Source organism: Puma concolor, chromosome A1, assembly GCF_028749965.1.
Source record: "Puma concolor isolate L17-30 chromosome A1, mPumCon1.1.hap2, whole genome shotgun sequence".
NCBI classification, from domain to species: Eukaryota; Metazoa; Chordata; class Mammalia; order Carnivora; family Felidae; genus Puma; species Puma concolor.
Window position 1 is genome coordinate 76,157,279 of NC_141667.1, and position 23,993 is coordinate 76,181,271.

Below are 23,993 nucleotides of genomic sequence, written 5' to 3' on the forward strand. Positions count from 1 at the left end.
ATTCAAGCCTGATCCTTGTGACACCCTCTGGAAGTAGGAGAGCAGTCAGGCCCATCTGAATGACGTGGGCTGCAAATGGAAAAGGGAAGACTTGCAAAAGGAAAACCTAGGTCTACTATCAGAAAAGAGGAACAGTAGATATATGGTATATCTTTCACTCTGAGACTTCAAATAAACTTTTTTCTTGTTTAGCAGCATTGCTCTGACCATTCCTAATGGGGCCAAATTTCATCACAGCTCTCAAAAGAAGCTATCTTATCATGCTTTCACATTCTAACCCACTTGAACTCAGAAAGGGTACAAAAGGCATTTTTTTCCAACAAAAATTTGTTTGTTCCCCTATAACATGCTGTGAAGAAGAAATGGTATCTTTTTCCTCTACTGAATGATTTCTTTAACCACTCTGCTTTTTTGCTTCAATTCCAACATTCAAATTACTATTCTATACTTCAGAATGACAAAAGGAAAGATGTTCCCAAGTTGAAGTACATACAATTTGATATATGTTTGATATATTTTATTAGATGTTAGCTATTGCATACTTCTATTGAAAATAGATGCTGGTATATAAAACTTTTTTGCTGTATATCAAAATTTTTCATATTTTAATTTTTAACATATAAGCTATTATTACTTTTTACTATGTTTAATCTCTAAATTAATTAACTCCACCATGGATAATTAAGGATTGGCACATTTTTAATAAAGCAAAATAAAACTACAAGTGTCTAAAGTGAATCTTCAAGGGCACCTGGGTGGCTCAGTGGGTTAAGCATCCAACTTTAGCTGGAGACATGATCTCCACATGATTTGGAGCCCCACATCGGGCTCTGTGCTGACAGCTGAGAGCCTGGATCCTGCTGAGGATTCTGTGTCTTCCTCTCTCTCTACCCCTGCCCCATTCACACTCTCTCTCTTAAAAATAAACATTAAAACAATTAAAAATTAAAGTGAATCTTCAGATGATACTGAATATGTTCTCATACTCTTTCTTTCAACAGTCATTCAAGAAATACACATTGTGAGCCAATCACTGTTCCAGGCACTATGAATATAGCTAAAAGAAATGTCTTACCCTGTGGAACTTACATTTAGCAGAAGAAACAGAGCACATAAACAAACATATCATATCAAGTACTGGTAATTATTATAAAGAAAAACAAAGCAGGGCAAAGGATCAGAGAGTGAAAGGGATATTTTAGGTAGAACAGTCAGAGTTTACAGACATTCAATAAATAATACACTCAGGTTGCATGGGTGGCTCAGGCGGTTAAGTGTTTGACTTCAGCTCAGGTCATGATCTCGCAGTTTGTGAGTTTGAGCCCCGTGTCAGGGTCTGTGCTGACAGCTGAGAGCCTGGAGCCTGCTTCAGATTCTGTGTCTCCCCATCTCTCGGCCCCTCCCATGCTCATGCTCTGTCTCTCTCTGTCTCTCAATAATAAATAAACATTAAAAAAATTTTTTTAATAAATAAATAAATAATACACTCAAGTTGTGTTTCAACTGAGAAAAAAACAAATAGGAAATTAACATCTCCCTTTAATTTGTAACACTAATCGTGGAGAATGTATCTGATAGCTGTGGGCAAGTGGATGTTCTAATATTGAAGTTCACAATTAGATAGACCTGCCAACCCAGTAATCATCGGTGTTAGAAAAGCACAGTCCACATCACAGGGTTAGATCTCCCTCACAGTAACATTGCACAGAAGGGGAACTCTTGCAGGCAGACAGATGCCAAGGAGGATGAGGCAGATGTTCCCAATTCCACCTCTCAGTCTCTCAGGTAAATAAATTTACATCTCCTTCACTGCAGTGTAAGTAAGAAGCTAGAGACAGGATAGCTATGTTATTAAAGCCCCTCCACATGGAAGGCAAGAAGAGGAGAGGGATAAGAAAGATCTTCATGAAAAGATGTTTTTCTGCAGCCACCTTCTGCTGCTCAGGTGTAGGTGCAAAGTACGTAGACACAGAGTTGGCTGTGTTTAACCAGGGATACACTATATCTGATGAGTGCTACAGAAGGCAAAGATGCAGCGGAGAATGGGAAAAGTGGTGTTGCGAGTGTCTAAAAGGGAATAAAAGACCATAAAATATAAATTGCACTAAGAGAAAAGTGAGTCCGTTAAAACAGTAATAGTGAGTAAGCAGTATAGTAAATGAATTAGATCCAAATGTAATCAAATAATGTTGAAGACAGAGAATCAGTAAATGACCTGGAAATACAAGATAGTTGACTTGACAGAAGGAAATAAAGATCCACTGAAGATGTCCACATCCTGATCCCCTGAACCTATAAATATGTTACCTTACATAGCAAAAGGGACTTTGTAGATGTGATTAAATTAAGTAGTTTGAAATGGGGAGATTTCCTGGGGTCATTGATATGGGCTAAACATAATTACAAGGGTCCTTATAAGACAAAGGCAGAAGAAAAGAGACAGATAAAGGAGATGTGATGATAGAAATAGAGAGTCAAAGTCAGAGATTTGAAGATGCCATGGTTCTGGTTTTGAACAGGAAGGAAGAGGTCACAAACCAGGAAAGTAGGTGGCCTCTAGAAGCCAGAAGACGCAAGGAAAAGGCAAGGAAACATTTTCTCCCCTTGAGTCTCAAGAAGGAATGCTGCTCTGTTGATATTTTGATTTTAGCTTTTAAGACCCATTTTGGACTTCTTATTTCCAGAAGTATAAGATAAAATAATTGTGTTGTTTAAGCCACTAAGATCATTATAGCATCAGTAGGAAACTAATACAGTTGGTTAAAGAGTGGGTGCTTGAATTCTGTATTTGAAGGTGGGGGTACCTATTGGTAATGACAAAGTCTAGGGTATGTCATGGGTTATAGTGTAGTCAGAAAAAGTGAGGTCAAGAAGCACAGAGGGGTTGAGTGTGATCATCTGCAAGGCTACTGAAGCCATCAGTAATGAAAACAATGATCCAGAGTTTTCAATCTTCGATGAATGAGTGGAGAGGGTTGGACATTACCAAGAAGGGATCTACTTCAGAGAATCTTATCTTTTGGAGAAAGGAGGATAATACAGTAGTCTAGAAGGAACAATGAAACAGAAGGAGAACACCTATCTCATCTTCAGTCTCCATTTTATGTGGAATGTGAGATTTAAAAACTGCCACCAGTAAAGAGAACTAGATAAGAAACATCTTCAAGAATGACAAGGTATCAGTCAAAGAAAAAGGGTAAAGGTAACAGTGAGGACAGAGTAGTGGATATCAAGGATTTCAGATTTTCATGATAAACTCTAAAAGCACAGGGAAAGAATTTGAAGTATGGGGGGGGAGGCAAATGACGTGGTCCTATCAGGATATTTGAGGCTTATGGAGCATAAGCCCAGGTGATGATCTATGAATTGAAATTTGGGGGCTTCTGAAGGTGACTTAGACAAACATGAGTGTAAAGTGTAATAGGGTTTGTCCTCATGCTTTTTTTTTAGAAGGACAAGCAGTTCAAAATACAGCAATTTTTGACAATTATAACCTTGGATACTTGTAGTGATAAGATGAATGAAGAGGGATTATCTTACTAGCAAGAAGTGAGGCCTCTGGGCTTCCTTCCCTTAAGCTTGTCTTAGGGAGACAGACTCATCAAACACACAAAACTGGGAGGTCTTGCTGAAATCCTGCCTCAAGCCTCCTTTTCAAATTCCAGAGAGTGGACCATGGCTATGGGAGAGGCAACGAAGCTGTGGACCTCTCACCAATCTGCTGTGGAACCTGGTGGGGTCATGGTGGAGAGAGGAACAAGCCAAGGAAATTAATGTTATCATATGAGGGTTTTCCTAGATCTGGAGTCCTATCATTTCTATTAATTCAAGTATCTTCAATAAATATTCTATCGAAAAACATAATACCATATTTGGAGAAGGAATAATTTAAAAGAAAAACTGAATCGGTTAAAACAGCAGTGAAAATGAAAAAGAGAAAACAGTGCAAATAAACAGCACAGATCAAAATGGCTTTCACAAACACAGAATGAGAATGACTTTTTTACAACCTATGAGTGTATACACAATCTTAAAAGTTCAAACCTCTGTAGAAAAAAATTCCCATTCACAAGAGAAAAAAATAGATTCATCAAATTTGTTCTAAAAGTGAATTCTGTGTCTATGGGGTTGTTTTTGTTTTTGTTTTTGTTTTTAGAAAGAAGAAGAGTGTGAGCGGGGGAGGGCCAGACATAGAGGAGGAATGAGAGAATCCCAAGCAGGCTCTACGCTGTCAGTGCAGATCCTGATGCAGGGCTTGAGCTCATGAGATCATGACCTAAGCTGAAATCAAGAGTCAGACACTTAACCAGCTGAGCCACCCAGGTGCTCAGAAAACTGAATTCTGTTTCTTTACAATGAATAGAGCTATCCCAGGAGAACGGCATAAAATTTTAGTTTGCACATTAAATTTATATACTTAATTTTTTCAAAATGTTTATTTTTGAGAGAGAGAGAGAGCCAGAGTGGGGAGAGGCAGAGAGAGAGAGGGAGACACAGAATACAAAGCAGGCTCCAGGCTCTGAGCTGTCAGCACAGGGCTGGAACTCATGAACAGGGGAGGGGTGGGGGGATCATGACCTAAGCCAAAGTCAACGCTTAACCAACTGAGCCACCCAGGCGCCCTATATATTTTAGTTAATACTGAAAGAAATTGTGTGTACTTTATTCCATAGGGTAAAAAGAGCTGTACAGAAATTGTTCCCTTTAGGACAAGGGTTCTTAAACGTGGATTCAGAGTGCCCATGAAGCAAGTGACATTTTATGTGAAACTACATAATAGAGTGGATGTCAGTGAATATAGGACGAGGGTCCTTAGCTTCCTTTAAATCCTTAAAATGGATTTCTCTTAAAAAAAAAAAAACATAAAAAACACAGTGCTCTAGGAGTGTGTAATGTGAAACAAATTAAATCTGATAATGTTAAAAGCATAAATGGATAAATTGTAAAACAATGTGTTAAAATATGAGACTTTCATTCTCAGATTAGTGAACGGAGAGGGGGGCGAGATCAGTGGTTACCAGAAGGTGGAAGAGGACAGGATGAATCAGCATAGCACAGAGGATTTTTAAGACAGTGAAACTATTTCTGAATGATACTCTGGTGGTGGATACATACCATTATACATTCCTCAAAACCCATAGAATGTCTACTACAAACAGCAAATCCTAACACTACAAATCTTAGTTAATAATAATGTATCAATTATTGCTCACCAACTGTAACAACTGTAGCACAAAAATGCAAGATGTTAATAATAGGGGAAACTGTTGGGGTCAGGGAGGTATATGGGAACTCTGTACGTACCACTTAATTTTTCCGTAAACCTTCAAAAAATAAATCCATTAAAACAAAACCAAACAAGATGCTGACCACTCTGAATAAAGCAGATTGGAGGAGAGATGGAATGGAAGTAGGTCTCCAATCAGGAGACTTCTGCAATCATCAAGTCAAGAGATGATAATTTAGAATAGAGTAGATAAGAATAAAAAGATGAGAATCAAAAAATTGGGGGGACTGTTACAAAAACTGGTGTTAATTTGAATATGGATAAAGAGGAAGGGGGGATGTACTGACAAATGACTTACACATTTTTGGCTGTGTAATGGAAAACAAGTAAAATTCCAAAATACAGATTTTGAGAGATGGATACCTTCAGACACCACCAGGATGCGTCCGTGGCAGCGTGGGATTTATGAAAGGTAGCTAGAAAGTTCAACAGAACATTCATAAAAGAAGGTAATGGGGTAAATATTTTACATCTTAGAATCATGTTGATATTCCTACCCTGTCCTAGCCAGCTCAGGCTGCTATAACAAAATACCATAAACTGGGGGGCTTAAACAAGATATCGATTTCTCAAAATTCTAGAGGCTGACAAATCCAAGATCAAGGTGCTAGCAGATGTTCTTCCTGGTGAGAGCCCACTTTTTGGCTTGCAGCAGGCAGCCTTCTCACTGAGTTTTCACAGGGCAGAGGTAGAGAAAGCAACTTACTCTTAGAGGGTATTAATCCCATCATGCCCCCCCATTACTTCCTCTAAATCTAATTACTTCCCAAAGGGCTTATCTCCAAATACTGTCTGTTAGAAGGTGGGGGAGGAACAGAAAGCTATCCCCCAAATTAAGGAGGCACTTTGAGACTGAAAAACACAGCCAGCAAAACTCCATGTAATTTACACAGGGTATCTTACTGACAGGGCGGATTGAGCAGATGATGACCCAGATGCAGCACAGCTATTCGCTGCAGAGTCTGGACCTCAGTCTACACAGTTTATACAGCAAGTGGACAGGTGGTGGGGCAAGGGGAGGAGCACTATAGTGAGATCAAAGAGTTCTCATGTATTTCAAAGGGTTGGCACACCTAATTGACAGCTAACCTTTAATTAGATTTTGTGGGCCATCTATGAGTCAGGAAGGGGCAAGACTATGTTATCTCTAATAGATTCATGGGAGGCTGAAGCAAGCGTCCCTCCATCCCAGCCTTAATATGTATTTCTAACATATGTACATTAATCTCCAAGAGGCCTGGAACATGGAACCCAACATGGTCAGCATGCCTACACCAACATATTCAGGGCTATGGCTTCAACACAGGAATTCTGAGGAGACACAAACATTCAGTCTATAACACACCTCTAGCCCTAAGCCGGAATTGCAGTATTTTATAACATAAATTTAAATCCATACAATGTAACTATAAGATTATACATGCAAAACAATACTTGAGATTTTGAAAGCAACCAGTTATTTAAACTAATTTAAATATTTAACATTTGAAATAAAACCTCCTCTCTCAAAGGAAGCCCAATGTTAACAGATGCTGTTTACAACATTTTTAGGTCCACCCTGTCTCTATCCCTCTCCACCCCCAAAAAAGAGTTGATTGCCTAAGCAAGGACCCATGCATTCAAAACAAGGTTCATTCTCCAATACCCATCAATGTAATCTGAAGACTAGCAGCAAAACTGCCCAGCACTCTAAATTTACAAGGTATCACATTAGGGGAGAATAAAGTAACCAAGACCCAGATAATTTGATAGTCTGTAGTCGACACCTCAAATCTCCTCTGGAATCAGAGCAGACCACAGAACAGTGACGTACTAGCCAATGGAGACACTGTCACAGCCTGATTATGTAGTAATATGATGCATCCCTCACGCTGCTTTCATTAAAATACCATCACATCCACAAAACTTCTGAATAGACCATCTCTGAAGAGAGTAGTTCAAAATGATCATCTTATTAAAATACAACTCCTGCTTTCGTTGCATTTACTTGTTTCCTTTAAAGTTGCAAACTATGGTATGTATGGCCAGGAGAACATAGATTATCCCTAAGACCTAACAGAGCAGGGCCTTAATGTACACAGAGGCCCAAGAGTCTATTTACTACGCTCCTTCCTCAAAATGTATTTCCTTCACCCACCAGCTGCCCATCCTATCCCCAGGGCATCAACTTCTGAGTTAGAGGTGAGATGAACAGTCCACATTTTATGCCTGGCCCAGCCCCATTCACTTTAAGTCAGCTTTAATCGCCTCCTTTCTGTCACAGAGCCTGAGAGAGTTCTACACCTGAATGTCATGACTTGTCATGACCTAAGCTTGTGTTCACTGACAGGAAATTGGGAGAAAATGAACTGGGAGAAAGGGATGGAACCTGTGGAAAGTCAGAAAAAAAAAAAAAAAGGTGGAGAAAAGGAGGATATTCAGGAGTTTTCCTCAACCTCTCATCTGCCCCAAATTACATACACTGTCTGAAAGCTGTTCTTGATGTCCTTTCATTAACATTCACAGATCGCAATGATTTTAGGCAGAATGCAGGGGAAAGTTACGGTTGTCAAAGGTCATTCATATTCTCCACACAGGAAGAGAAGGAAATGTGTAGTCGTCCCCTCATTCCCAGTGACCTGTTACAAATGATGATTTTTATGTCAAACTGAAATTTTCTTCACTCTTTCCTATATAAATGTATAAGGGCTATTCTACACTAAGATGGGTCACCAAGGTAGCTTATAGATTTTCCTTCCCTTGAGACCTTTAAAGAAGATAAATATCAAGCTGCCTTTGAAGGATGACATGGAATCCTTACCACAGGCTGAAGAATGAATTAAAAACCCTTGGTTGTCCCTAGTCCCTATGAGTAAGGAAAAACAAAATGAAACAAAACATTAGCTATCTTCACAATATAAAACAATACTTTTAAATACTTATTTCCAATGTAGCAATTTTTCTTTTTTAAATGTAACTCTCTGCCACCCTGACATTAAATGTCAAAGTAGCACCAACTCTGTCCAGTTGAGCTACAAAATTAATTGACTGCTATGAAAAATACCAATGGAGCATAATGAGCCACAGAAGACCCATATCAACACTAAATTAGAAGATATAACTGCCTTTTGGAACTCAGTGATACCGAAGTCTGCAGTGTCCAGTAATTAATGCAGGGTGATTTGAATGTTTATTAAAAGTACTAGATATCTGACATTTTCTGAGTAGACATAGAATCTAAGGGAAAGGTAAGTTCATCTCTTTAGACTTCCAAGTACTAAGACCAGATGAGTCTTAAAATAGCAACAGGTTGATCAACATCTGGCATATAGTAACTAAATGTTGAATAAATGAACTATATTTGTTTCTTCTCTCCTCTGGTCTTTTTGAGATTACTGGTTACTGCCCTTCACAATATTCTCAGACCTCTCTCTCCTTCAGGTATTAATATGTCTTTGCTTTCTCTTTTATTCAAAGTATAATTGCCTGGATAGCTACATGTTAAAGAATGAAACTGAACCACTATCTTATACCATATACAAAAATAAACTCAAAATGAATTAAAGACGTGAATGTATGGCCTGAAACCATAAAACTCTTAAAAGAAAATAAAGGTAATAAGCTCTTTAACATTGGTCTTAGGAATATTTTTTTTGGACCAGTCACTTAGGCAAAGGCAACAAATGCTAAAATAAACCAATGGGATGACATCTAACTAAAAAGCTTTTGCACAGCAAAGGAAACAATCAACAAAACACAAATGCAACCTATTGAATGAGAAAAATATATTTGCAAATCATACATCTGGTAAGTGATTAATATCCAAAATCTATAAAAGGGTACATAATCTAATATCAAAAAAACAAACATTATTTAAAAATGGACAAAGGGCTTGAATAGACATTAAAAAAAAAAAAAAGACATACAGATGGCCAAAAGGCACATGAAGAAAATGCTCAATCAAGAAGACAAAAATAACAAGTGTTGGTGAGGATGTGGAGAAAAGGTAGCTCTCATACACTGTTGATGGGAATGTAAACTGATGCCGCAACTACAGAAAACAGTACAGAAGCTTCTTAAAAAAATTAAAAATAGAACTATTATACAATCCAACAATGCCACTTATGGTTATTTATCTGAAGAAAATAAAAACACCAATCCAAAGAGATATATTCACCCCTATGTTCACTGCAGCTTTATTTTCAAGAGCCAAGACATGGAGCGCCTGGATGGCTCACTGTGCAAATCTTGGTTTCAGCTCGGGTCATGATCTCACAGTTCATGGGTTCGAGCCACACATTGGGCTCTGAGCAGGAAACACAGGGCCTGCTTGAGATTCTCTCTCTCCCCCTCTCTCTGCCCCTCCCCTGCCCATGCTCTCTGTCTCTCTCTCCCCCTCTCTAAATAAATACACATTTTTTAAAAATTCAGCTCTTGTGAAGTATGGTCACTTAAAAGATAGGAAGATGGTGATTTTTTTAGGGGCTTCCTGTGTTTCTAAGATCCTGATGGTGAAAAAATGAGGAATGTTGTGAGCTTTGGGGCTTCTCTTAGTAGATGACTTACTATTACAAAGAAACCTCTCCACTGACTTAACATCTCTAAAATTTCACTTTAAATATCAATAGATTAATTGACAAAAGGAACAAATGAGGTGTCTCTTTCAGAGCACTGTTTGCATGGTATTAGACATTTAGATGAGATCAAAATTTTTTTCCCAATATAACACCTTTTGTTTGTTTTGTGATAACCTTAGGAAAAATTGAGAATTATATTCTGTGTTATGAGTGAGAGGAAATAAAAATAAATGATTGTTGGGCATTCAGTATTGAGATTATATCTGTAGGAACTACTATAGAAATAATCTCTTTGGTGATTTCATGTTAGCTTTTCAAAATAAAGTCAATGTTTGAAGTGAAATTTTAGAGATGTTAAGTCAGTGGAGATGTTTCACCTAAAGTTCACCTTAGGTTAGCTATTTTAAGTTGGATTTATTTCTTAAAAATTGCAAAGGATGAGGGGCATCTGGGTGGCTCAGTCTATTAAGCACCCAACTCTTGATTTTGGCTCAGGTCGTGATTCCAGGCCCATGGAATCAAGCCCCATCTCTGGCTCCTCCATGCTGAGCATGAAGCCTGCTTGAGAGTCTGTCTGTCTGTCTGTCTGTCTGTCTCTCTCTCTCTCTCTCTCTCTGTCTCCCTCCCACCCTCCCTCCCTCTCTCTCCTCTGCACCACCCCTCCTCTACTTACTCATGCACACTCTCTCTTTCTCTCTCTCTCTAAAATAAAATTAAAAAGCCCTAAAAATTTGCAAAGGATGAAATAGCCCATTAAAGTCAGCCTACAGATATGTTCCATAAAATTACATAATCTAAAACAGAAAATAATTTTTAGGCCCAAATTAACAAATAGAAACTTTGTATTTTGTCTTTAGAAGACATTTGATAGCATTTTTGTCTTTGATTCTCAAATGTTCCTAAGGCCTCCTATTCTAAGAATTCATTTCCTATCCCCCAAAGTTAAAAGTCCATCTTTACACATAAAGTATATAAAACAAGATCGAGATTATTTTAATATAGTATTTATGACTTTAAAAGCCCTAGAATCAGTTGTTTCAATAGCAGCAACTATAATTACATCCCCTTTTAACACTGCTTTCCTGATTTGATCCTATTTAAGCTTTTTAAGAACCAACATAGTGACAACTTGTTCATTCAGAAGAAATCAAGAAAAGTAGGATTATATTCAGATGAGCATAAACTCATGTCATGTTCAACGAAATGCTCTGGAAGCTTTGAATGTTTTCTAAAATGTTAAATATTTCATGGTCACAAAGGTATATTTCTGTGTCATTCTAGGAATTGGGCTTGTTCATTTCTACAATGCCTTTGCACCCTCTTATGGTCATTTTAGGATTTGCTTTATTGGGAGATTCAATTTATTCAAGGCTATTCAAAGGTTTCATCTTGTAAATTTGAATTTTATTAGAATAATGACATTTACACACTTCACACCTTTAAATCTGTGATTTCATAATCCCAAATATTAATTGAAGCTCACACTTCTTCACAGTGTTGAGAAAACCAAAGTAGATAGAGTTGAGGTTACTAGGATAATAATTAGGAAACACTCCATACTTTCCAATTATGTCTGACATATTAACAAGCTAATAAGAATTTTAGATTCTGCCTCCTAGGCATAAAACAATTCAACAGTAAGGCCATCATTAGGTATCACATTTCTTACTTCCCAATACTGATATGACAAAATCAACTTAGAATTTGTTTGGGCCTGTTTATAAAAAGCATGAAAATGACTTCTAACTCAGGACAATACCCTAAAAACAACAACAACAACAACAACAACAACAACAACAACAGCAACAGCAACAACAAAAAAAACCAGCAGAAATGTGGCTGTTTTTCATTTAAAAGTAGCAACAGCAAGATTAAACACACACACATACACACTATATTTTAATTGACTCATATGTTGTCTCAGAAACATTAAATTCCTTTAAAGCTAAGATCTTAGGGCACCTGGGTGGCTCCGTCGGTTAAACATCTGAGTTTGGCTTAGGTCATGATCTGGAGGTTTGTGAGTTCAAGCCCCACGTCGGGCTCTGTGTTGAAAGTTTGGAGCCTGGAACCTGCTTCAGATTCTGTGTCTCCCTTTTACTCTGCCCCTCCCCTGCTCATGCTCTCCCTCTCCCAAAAATAAATAAACATTAAAACAAAAAAAAAAGCTACAAATCTTAAAAAAAAAAAAAGGTCAATTGTTACCCTTCTATTATCTTTAATTTGACCCCCATAAAAAAAAAAAAAAGAAAGAAAGACTGCTTCCTGACTAAAAATCTCCTTCTTTCTATTACTTAATGGTTTCATGTTCACAAAGCATTTGGGAAAAATGTGAAAAGTTTTAATGGTAAGTTTTATTTCTGAGTTCATGCTGTTGCTGGTGATAAGGATATCTGCTTTGTGGTGAAGAGAAGTAACGTTGAAACTCCACAGACAAAGGGAGAACTACTGGTTAAAGTGTTTATGGGGGCAACTGTTGTGTTTCCAGATACTTTCTTCTTAGCAGGGTGACTGTCTCACATTGTAAGATATTTTTAACTTGAAGAGAAGTGTAACTTGAACACTATATGGTTTTAAATTACTAACTTATATTACACTCATATTTTTGCCAGAAAAGTACCTCAGAACCAATACATATATCTATAAATCTATAACTTTGGTTTCAGAATGCAACTGCTATTACTAAGGGCACAAAAATACACTAACCAAGAGTGCAAGAGATCTCATAACTGAACAACATTCAAGGAGCTAGAAAACACAGTTTCACCACGCTAGTCAAGTATTGTGTAGGATGATGTTCCAAATACATAAGCTTTTGTTAATTCTCAAAGTACAAATGAAATTTAAAGATAAAATTTTGGGTGGTCCATCTGAAAAATGGAATTATTTTTCACAGTAGATAACAGCACTTACAAAGATCGCCAATACCAGTAAGGTATCAATTCATAGGTTTCCTATATGTTATTCAGTCTGTCAGATGTGCTCACTTCAGAACATCAGTTCATTGCCAGTTCCAGAAATGTTCTTTACATTTCAAAAACTCCAAAATCCTACAAGTCATTTCTCCTACATGACAGCCACGTACATGGTCTAAAATATTTTGTTCATTGTTCATAAACACTGAAAAATCGGATACGAAGTTGCTGAGTGAGCACTACCAGTACCTCCTTGTGTATGCATTTTTTCACAGTTATAATCATTGACGACTGGAAACTACTCTGTAAATATGTGTATCTTTTTTAAAAAGTGAATATGTCTTGCTAATGAGCATTGCAAATACTGGTGTTCAAATGTATCCTGTTCTACAAAAGTCTGATGTGTCCTGGGGTGCCTGGGTGGCTCAGTCAGTTGAGTGTCTGACTTTGGCTCAGGTCATGATCTCACAGTTCGTGAGTTCAAGCCCCACGTCGAGCTCTGTGCTGACAGCTCAGAGCCTGGAGCCTGCTTCAGATTCTGTGTCTCCTCCTCTCTCTGCCCCTTCCCCACTCATGCTTGTCTCTCTCTGTGTCTCAAAAATGAATAAATGTTAAAAACATTTTTTTAAAAAGAAAAGAAAAAGTCTGATATGTCCTACAAAAGTCTGATAATTCAATTGTGCATACAAAGATACAAAACAGTTAAATCTACTGGCCCAAACAACCATTTAGGAAGACAGTAATGAGGGTTGTTTGAAAGCAGAGTATCCTAGGGGTCCTAAACTACATAACATAAAATTCCAGGCCCTTAAAATCAGCCACAGGACACTACTTTTCATTTCTTCAGCACTATACCTTTTCACATCCCAATGATTACACATTTAACTCCCTCTATCTGAAATAATTCCCTCCCTTATTGTAGTATACCACTATATATTGGGACTTATCACATGGTAATGCAATTATTTGTTTGAATGTCTATCTCTCCTGGTAGACCACCATATATAATATCTTGAAGACAAGAACTGAATGGATTTATTTTTATATTTCCCAGTATCTGAAAACTACTAGTCCAAAACATCATTATGAAGACCCATGTTTTAATCCTAGGTGCACTTAATTTTCCATTTTCCTTGTATGTAAATGATTAGATATTTTATTCCTTGCAGGATTGCTGGGAAACAGAAAGGTACCCATAAAGTGACTAACCCAGTGCCTGGCACATAGAAGTCAGTTACACGTGCTCAATAAATGTTAGTTGAACTGATCCTTCCCTACAGCTCTTTCCATTTATATATTAACTCAAAATCTCCTCAGATTTTCCAAAATCTAAACCACTATCTTGTTCCTTCTTATATTTTGTCATATACCATAACTTAAACATAATCATAGCTATAAAAAATAAAGCATTTTACTGTGTATTAAGGCAATTTAGGCATTTGAAAGCAGTAAGTTCAATTTTTTCCACGCATAAAATATCCCAAGAAATGGGAACTAAAGTTCAGGGCATTCAGCTTTATTTTCTCTTCTATTTCTCAACAAAAGAGGGGGAAAAAAATGCTTCAATATTTATAAGACTAAGAATAATGGATGTGCATAATTTTGCTTTAACATACATTTCTGCCTTTTAAACCCAGTTTAAACTCAGTGAAAGGCCAAGAACATGGACTTAATTATGCAGGAAAAAAAGATGCTTTAACTGCAGTGCACATTCAATAGACAAAATCCAAAGAAAGCAATCCTGCCTGAAACGTTTACAAATCAATTCATTATATTGATTTGGAATGAGTTGTGCTGTAATTTAAAGCATAGATTACTGCAGGCCAAACTTGATAAAGTTCTTTTTTTAAGGTACTTCACTTGACTATGGACTTGACCCGAGAATTTTCAAGAAACAGTGATTTGCCTAACTTAAAAAAAAAAAAAGCTACCATGTACAAAAACTAGGTTTTAAAGGGTAATGATTAAGAATTGAATCATAACTAAATTTCAGAAGTACAAAAAATTGTGTCTAACAAATAAGTTCAATAAGACATTGATATTTTGAGAAGAGGCAAAGTGTTTCTATTTCAAAACAATTTATTCCACATACAATGTATAGAATGTTTCCAGCTCATTTCCTAGTTCCAGTGTAGTTCTGGAAGAAAAATATAAGATTTGTTTCTGTTTTGTTTCTTCTTCATGGAAAAAGCTGTTCTTTGGCAAACAGTGATTAAGCCTAAGAGTCCTTTTGTCCCACTCAAATCTCCTGATGAGTCAGTGTTTTATCTTAATACAACTTAAATATTTTGCCATTTCTTTCCACACCATTCTTAAAAAGTGAGGATAATAATAGCTATCACTACACAGGGTAGTCCTCAAAAAGCACTGAAACTGGGTTCAGAAAAGCTCATCTTATTTTAATTACACATCAAGCATGAAGTCAATGAGTTAATTAAGCGGCTAACTATGTGCTTCCTGGAGGAAAAAAAGTATTTGTTAAAATCATTTTTTTTCATAATAAAAAACAGGAACTAGAGAATGATACTGTACCCCCATTCCCCTGTCCCTGGGGTAGGGGGAGGTACACAGCAGGAAGCAAGTAAAATAATAATTTGCAGCTGAGTCACTCCAGAGACACAAGAATGAATGTATAACAAGGTCTTTTCATAACATTAAATCTCCTTCAGTGATATTTCTCTTGGGCCTCAGTTTCTTCATCTAAGCAATGACCTTGATTTCCCAGTTCTCTTGTAGTTTTAAGTGTTGTGAGTTCTTCATAAATTAAATTAAGCTATACTAGTCTGCTGTGAGCTAATGTCTAGATGACACATGGATATACAAACATATGAATGTGTAAATATGCAATGTGTAAGTTATTCAAACACATGTATAGATCTATTAAAATCTAAGAAAAAATAAACAGTTTTTGATACATCATCTTCAAAAGTCTAGGGGCACCTGGGTGGCTCAGTCGGTTAAGTGTCCAACTTCAGCTCAGGTCTTGATCTTGCGGTCCATGAGTTTGAGCCCCATGTAGGGCTCTGTGCTGACATCTCAGAGCCTGGAACCTGCTTCAGATTCTGTGTCCCCCTCTCTCTCTGTCCCTCCCCTGCGCTCTCTCTTTCTCTCTCAAAAATAAAAAAAAAAATTAAGACAATTTTTAAAAAAGTCTTCATCATTTGTAGTAAAATGACACAAAAATTGTGAAAAACCAAATAAAATACCTCTATGGAAACAAATTATTTTACTTTCCAGGTTTCTCTTCTTTAAAATGAAAGCAGACAAACACAGCAAAATTATAGTCTATGAAACAAATTAGAACTAAAGAAGAAATTTTCAATTATTTCCACAAATGCCCAGAGCAGTTTAAGCTTTCTAAAATTTGCTACCCTGTTGAATTAGAGTATTTTAGCTTTATAAAAGCTTTCCTGAAGCTTGCCACAAATTTTCAAAATAACTACCTTTTCATCCATAGAAATTAATGATTTTGCCATGACATTTTTCCTGCAAATTTTAACAGGATTTAAACTACCTAATCTAATTGTAAGTATTTAGGGTTTTGTTTTTGTTTTTGTTTTCTTGTTATAGAATAAGGAAAAAAATAAGCTGGTTTTTCTCAGTTATTTGATCCCAGAATTTAAACAAAATTCAGTCTCTAAAACAGTATTTAATACGTTTATAATATTCAGTTGATTGGGGAAATAATTCTTGAAATAAAACTAATTAGTGATAAATGTACGTATCTATTTAAAGATTCCTTACTAATTGTATTACTTCTGTAGAGTTGAAAGGTAACATTCCTTTCCAAGCTGATTATATACGAAAAGTCACAACCTTTGGTAGCACTGCCACCTGCTGTTGATTCTAGATCATTTTCCAGCATATATCAAAAATAAAACTAGAATAGCATGGGCAAATTGGTCTGGAAAACAAGCATCGACATAGATTTTAGGGACAATTTGTGTGAAAACCACTGATAAAGTTTTTTTTCTGACAACAGATAACGTTGTATCTATATTGTAATAAGCCTCTTACTATACAAAGGAGCAAAATAGGTAACTGTAAAGGGCCCTAAGCCTTCTTGGTTATTAACATTTGTTTGAGATATAGTTTTACAAAAGCATTTTTTATTTGACAAAGAGAGGGATGTAGCACCCAGAAAAATGAAAGTAATAAAGTTCTTTCAGGAGGAATTATATGATTTCCTTTTAATTGAGTAAACCATGCCTAATAAAGGAAGATACAAGCATACATGTAGGGAGATACAGGCAAATGTGGCAAAACTGGTGAATCCACCCAAAGGATATATGGGAAAACATTTTTTATCCTTTCAACTTTTCCTAAGTTTACTAACTTTCTAAATAAAAAGTTGGAGAAATAATTATCACGCACTGATTTTTTAATTTGCTTTACCAATGCAGCTAAACATCACAGAATTTAAGGGAACACTGATATTACAATAGACAAGTTTATATGTATTTTAAAGTCTGAGAAAGGTTGAAATACCATTTTTAAAACACTATCAAGGCTTTCTTTTTTTCCCCCCAATTCTAGAGAAACATGATTTACAGCAGCAGCAGGCCTTATGGGAGATGGCTGGTCATGTAGCTGGAGCAGTGACCTAACACTGCCTCTTGGGGAAGGCAGGAACAAAGTGTATAAAAGAACATGAGTATACCCAATACTTTTTCTCTTACAATTTAACAGCTTCAAGACTGAACTGTTAGTTGCCTTGAAAGCTTTACCAGTATGCTGCCTTTTCCCTGTCTATCAAACAGTAAAAAACCATAACTGAGAAGTTTCTTCAAAACATATTCATGAAGATTTTATTACTATTAAAAAGAAAAAAACTATATTTTAAAGCTGCTTTTTTTTTTTTTAACCAAGAAACCTAACATTTGCATAAAAGACAGCCTCTGGGTTGTCTGTACAACTCCCTTTCTGTGGATTTTTCCTCCCAACTCCCCTATCACAGATGTTTAAATTCCATGACTCTAGCCAGTCATAACCTACCAGCCAGTGCTTCTCTCTTGTGGGAGTTCAGAATCGGAAATCAGAAAGGATATTTCAGTCTCTGATGTTTTTTGAAGTGGTGACAGGTAAACTCAAGAGTTATGGAATTGTCATTGAGTACAAAATACATGGAAAAGCAGAGAGAAATGTCCATTTGCACAGAAAAATAAGGAAAGACATGTACAGAAAAAAAGAAAAGACACAGAGAGAAGGAGTAATGTCTTACAGCTTTCCAGTCCCACTTGAGCCCAGCCATACTTCCTGCCCATAGGCTCCATGACATTCCCTTGTATTCATATAAAGCCCTTCACCTCCTCTGTACTCACACAGGCTTGCAGTGGGATTCTGTTCCTTAAAGACAAAAGCCTTGATTCCAACAATTTATTGACACAAGAGACACGGGGAAATTTTTGATACAATAACAACAAAAAAAGTTAGAACCCCATCCAATAATAAAAACAACAAAAACAACAACAACAAAAGATGTAGATATTGTCTGTGAAATACAATTTTAGAGATAAGCAACCTCCATAGAAAACTGTAATATTTATCCTAACAGAGTCCCTATCTAGGAATAACAATGGTGACCGGCAGATTGCATTGTTTCTTCAAGATATTCATTCCTCCACCTTATAAAGTCCCTCTCTGGTAATTCTCCCTGTGAAAGAAATATATTTCCTACTGCCACAATCTCAGGTTTGGCTACATTATTTGCTTTGGCCAATCCAAAGTAAGCCCAAGTGACTGTACCAGTGCCAGGCAGGAATCTGAATGGCATCTTGCAGTTCCACAGAGGCGTTCCTTTCTCTCTGACAACACAAGAAAAAACAACGGTGAGGCTGTGTTACAATAATGTGAGGATGTGTTACATGTCAACCTTCAATAGGCGATTAGCATGAACAAGAAATAAACCTCTATTGTTAGAAGTCATGGAAATTTTAGAGTTGATTGGTACCGTGGTATACCTGGCATAAGCAGACTGGCACAAGACTCAAAGAGATGCTCATGACTAATAAAGCCAATGGGTAAGAAAGTAAATACTTCATCTGGAAGTTCATTTAAATATTGCCAATAAGCTTATATTTTAAATACGCCCTTGCAGTTTTCAAGCTATCAGACTGTTGATTTTAAGGATCTTTAAAGATAATGCTTACCAAAGGATAAATTTACTACTTCTGCCATGTTTCTAAGAACTGTCCACAGGTTTATGAAAAAGACATCCTTCTTCTTAAAGGATATTTCAAAGATATTCTAATTTTAGTGTTTGTACTTTTCCAAAGCCTGTGGGTATAATAAGGCTTTTCAAAACAATGTATCGATTGAGAAAAAGTTCTGGATAAATTTTATATTTTCCTTCTACCTTATGAAAACAACCTGATGCCAAAGGTTCTGATTCTTCCAAATAGTACAAACCGAAAAAAATTGTTAATGCCATTCCAATTTTCTTGGTCATTTTATAACACCAATGGCCTTAAGTCCTCTATAATCCAGATTATTAATAATTTTACTTTTGTTTAAGTATGTCTTTCCGAGGGGGAGCCTGGGTGGCTCAGTCAGTTAAGTGTCTGACTCCTGATTTGAGCTCAGGTCATGATATCACAGTTCATGAGTCCGAGCCCTGCATCTAGGTCTGTGCTGCCAGCATGGAGCCTGCTTGAGATTCTCTCTCTCTCTGCTCCTCCCTGTGCCCGCCCTCTCCCTCTCTATCTCTTTAATAAAAAAAAAAAGAAAAGAAAAGAAAAGAAAAGAAAAGAAAAGAAAAGAAAAGAAAAGAAAAGAAAAGAAAAGAAAAGAAAACGGGGGGGGGAGTATCTCTTTCTGAAAACAATGTCATATTTAATAGAGTTTTGATAACTGGAAATAATTATCAAATAAACATAAGATAAAATATGAGGCTTATTCTACACATTGTGCCACTAAGATTAGCTGTGTGACTTTAGGGAAGTCATTCAACCTCTATGAGCCAGTAGAGAAGCTTAGAAAAATGAGGATAATAATCTATACCTACTACATATTATAGGAACCAAATGCTATAACACCTTCACTAACCTAAAAAATAAAAAGCCACATTTTCACTATAGAAGCAGAATATATGCTTACATATAGTTTCCATAAACCTTAATACAAAACTAAATTGTTGAAGAATCAAGTAATGTTGGAAATTGCTTCTACTTTACACTAACCTCACTATTAAAAACACAATAAATTATATTAATAAGAGAATTGTCTCATGCAATTCTATTTTTCATTCTAGGTGGTCATTTGATAAACATCTCCATTTAAATACCAAAAACAACAATAACAACAACAACAACAACAACAACAACAACAACAACGTTAATGTCTTTAAGAAAAGAGATTAGGAAATAATCCCAACATGTTCTAAATTGCATATGTTAATATTTTTCTAAGCTTTTTACTTATATTTACTAATTTAATCCTTGTAACAAGCCTATGAGGAAGTTACTACTAATTAGTCCATTATTCATATGAGAAAACTGAGGCACAGATTAAGTAACTGTCCAAAAGTCACAGCTCATAAGTAGCACAGTCAGATTTTGAAACCAGACAAGCAGTATTAAAATTCCATTTCAACCTAATATTATCATACCAGTACGAGCGAAGGAAAAAGATTTTGGGGAAAGATGCAATATAGTTGGGCCAATAATAAACTATTTCACTAGTACATATCAAGTCTGTCTTTTAAATAATCCCTTTCACTTAAATTATTGAAATTTTATATTGGTAGAAATCATGTAAATGCATCGACTAACATAAATGTTGTTCATCTAAATCCATTACTTCCCTTGCTACAATTCCTTTCTTTCATTGTTATTGATGAATCAGCTTTGAAAAATCCATTTTGCTTCACCAGTGGGGCTGAGAAATTTTAATCTCTGAGTTAGACTGTGTTCTTGGTAATGAAAAAGTTGAAAGATCATGAACAAATAAATGTATAGTAACTGTAACACAACAAATAACAGCTAGAGCATCTAGAACAGATCTTTGATACAGCACAGTACTCCACAAGAATACACTCCAAATGGTGTACATAGCATGTATCTACCATATCTTTTAAAGAATGAATACGTACAGATGACAATGTAAAAAAAAAAAAAAAATCCCATGGAATGACCTGTGTAAATATGTAACAACTCTCTGCATATAGTGAAACACATTTTAGATTGAGATTTGAATACTAATGACAATTTCTTGTAAGCTATTACCTTTATAAAGAAGATCTGCCATTTAAACACTGAAATTTCAACTATGAAATTTCAACTGTGATTTGAGAAATCATTAACTAGCCAAAAAAAATTTTTCCAAGTTGGAATTATATTCAAAACCTTCAAGAAAGACTCACAAGACTCAGTTTAATTTAAATAACTTAAATTTGACATATTCAAATAACTCAGAGCTTTTAAATTTAAAGAAATGAAAAAGAAAATATCCAAGTCCCAATATGAGAGGAAGGTGACAAAAATCCATTACTTTTAGGAGAAAAGAGTCAAACATTTCCAAGGAGACTATTTGACTCCTTAGAAAAATTAATTTGCCTAAAATGAGCCAGGATTTTATTATTGGTCCATTATGAAAAAGTAGATCTTATGCATTTTATTCCAATTTTTCAAATGAGAAACTTCAGACAGATTAAATATAAAAGGAGGGTCCCTATATTTTACATCTAAATTTGCTCAAAGGCAAGTTATCAACAGAATACAAATGTGGTTACACCAGTGTGTCACAGAATAATGATTACTATAGTGAGTCAAATGGATAAATATTGTTTCTGTAAATTCTCAAAACAACTTTCTTTAGTACTGTAAACTGCAAGGAACTAAAACAACAATTGTGAAATTACTATATTTTAGCTTTTAAGAAACTTGGTGAGGGATCTTTTTTTCCCCTAGAATGTATCTGTTGCTTTTCTAACAATATCAATAAGCCCAGGAGGGCATCTACACACATTTCCAAGTTTTAATAATAGTCAACGTATTAAATAACTAATCCAGTATAATGCACCATTCCAAAGTAGAGTGTTTGGCCAATATACCTCTTCAGAGAGATACTGTAATTGCTTCACTCCACTTTCAATAAACGATCTATAATGAAAGTTGCTTTTTTAGGCTTAACCTAGAGCTGTACCCTGTGGGAAATGATGGGTCTTTGTAAAATGTGTTACAGTTTACTAATAAGGATGCAGAAGAAGCACAAACTGATGAACCAGCAAATCTGGTCTGACTTATTTGGTCTTTGCTGCATGAATTTGAATATCATCAAAATACATTATCCTTATCCTTAACCTGCTTCCTATGATTCACTCTATCCTCACACTTATTTCAAAAGGAACTTTAAGCACTTGAATATTTTACATACCTGTGCTGGTCCTACGGCATTACATAAAACAGAATATTTTTTTTCTAAAGGACAAAAATGAAGCTTTGAATAGAAAGCAGTAACCAAGTGAATATTCAGGACCTGGACAAAAGCAGAGAGCATTTACATAGCAATATCTATATTTGATACTGATATATAAACAGAATTTCTCACGTAAAAATAACACAAATTACCTTCCCTGAATATTTACCAACTGACTATCAGGGAACCATGAAGATGTGGATTATGAGTCTCTTTTCACCAATAACAGATTGTTTTATCTTGAACACACCTGTTAATTCTTCTCTCCCTGCCTCTGACTCCCTTCCTACCTTCTGTCCATCTTGCCTTCCTTTCTGATTCATTCATGAATTCATTTAACTTCTGTTGAGGGTATAACATATGCTGGGCATTATGGCTGCCCCTACGGATACAAAGATGAACAAAATAGTTGTGCCCCAATGGAGTTCCTAATCCTTTGAGAGAAAAAAATAAATACCTATACTATAAAATACTATAAGAAAGGTTTATTCAGAGTGCTCTGAAAGCAGACAAAGGGATATAATTCAGTTTCCCAGAGATGGTGACACAGGAACTGAGTTGTGAAAATCAAGTAGGCTGTATGGGTGAGGAAGTGGGGTGGGACAGGTATTTCTAGCAGAAGAAATAGGAGAGGTGACATACCACAACCTCTGTAATTACTTAGCTATGGGTCTAGGGTCGGTCGCAAATAAGGAACGGATGGATTCTCCAAAGTTGGGTGCATACCCTAAGGGTGCCTAAGACAAAGAGAAGAGTACAGGAATAAAATATTAAAATTTCTTTTACAATTATTCTTACCACCTTTTTAAAAAAATTCTATTTTTGAACATACTATTTAATGAAAATAACTTTTTAGTATTCTAAACCTTGTACATGTGTATCATTTGTAAATAAATAAATATACACTGGGTATACACCCTCCAAAAATTTTAATTAGTGGTATTGCAATAAAAGAAAAAGAAAGAACCTCATAACCTATATTATCCTGAAAGTGATGCATAAGAACAAAGGATTTTAAGCAAATGAGTAATGACAGGATTTTAAAAGATCATTCTGACTGTATTCTAGAGGGTAAATTCGAAGACGAGTCCTCAGACAAACAGTTATAAAGCCACTGTGTAATCCTCGTGAGAATATCTGAAACAATGATGGTGGCACAAGAGGAACACCAAGGAGGCTGCTTATAAGAAAAAAAGAGTATAAAACTATAAATCACACTAACTTACATCATTCGTTACACTTTGGCCCTACACAATTCCACAAAGGTAATTCCTATACCCTTCCAAAAGCTGGCTTACAAATCAAGTCATAATGTACTATTATCCGATTTGAGATCATTAAAACTTAAATATGAAATTATATTCTTATTTCATGATGAGGACCAATATTTGAAAATCAATATAATCACTGTTCCTACTAGATCACTCTAGTTTTTTTTTCATGTAAGCTAATGTAAATCTTAATCAGAGAAGACGGGAAAGAGGGAAGGAAGGAGGGGGAGGCAAAAGTGAAGGGAACTGGAGGAGAGAAAGTGAAGATGCTGAGATCACTACCTAATTAACCAATGCCATCATATTGGTGATAGAACAAAGATAGTATTGTTTCCAGTTTCCTTTTCTGTTTTACCAGGAAAGTTTCATAGGCCAGGGACTTTTAAATAAATCTGCTTCCAAATATATCACAGATTTCCTTTGCTAAGAGCCAGAAACCAAACAAAAGAGAACAAATAATAAGATATAACTTGGGTAAGTTATGCTTTATCCACAGAGTTTAAACAGTTGGATTCAACAAAATTAGATATACTTTCTGAATAACTTATCT

General features: G+C 35.9%; 1 long non-coding RNA gene across 4 annotated transcripts in view; it reads right to left on the minus strand.

Annotated features, from left to right (window-relative positions):
* Positions 1-23,993, minus strand: part of LOC147584241 (uncharacterized) — a 386,937-nt gene that overhangs the window by 353,404 nt on the left and 9,540 nt on the right. The window contains exon 1 of one of the 4 annotated variants that reach the window (XR_015244143.1): positions 18,504-19,424. The exons of 2 other annotated variants lie outside the window; for them this stretch is intronic. This is a non-coding gene — a long non-coding RNA (uncharacterized LOC147584241). Of the gene's footprint in view, positions 1-18,503; positions 19,426-23,993 lie in introns of those variants that run through there. One more of the 4 variants, XR_015244071.1, reaches the window with a different exon arrangement.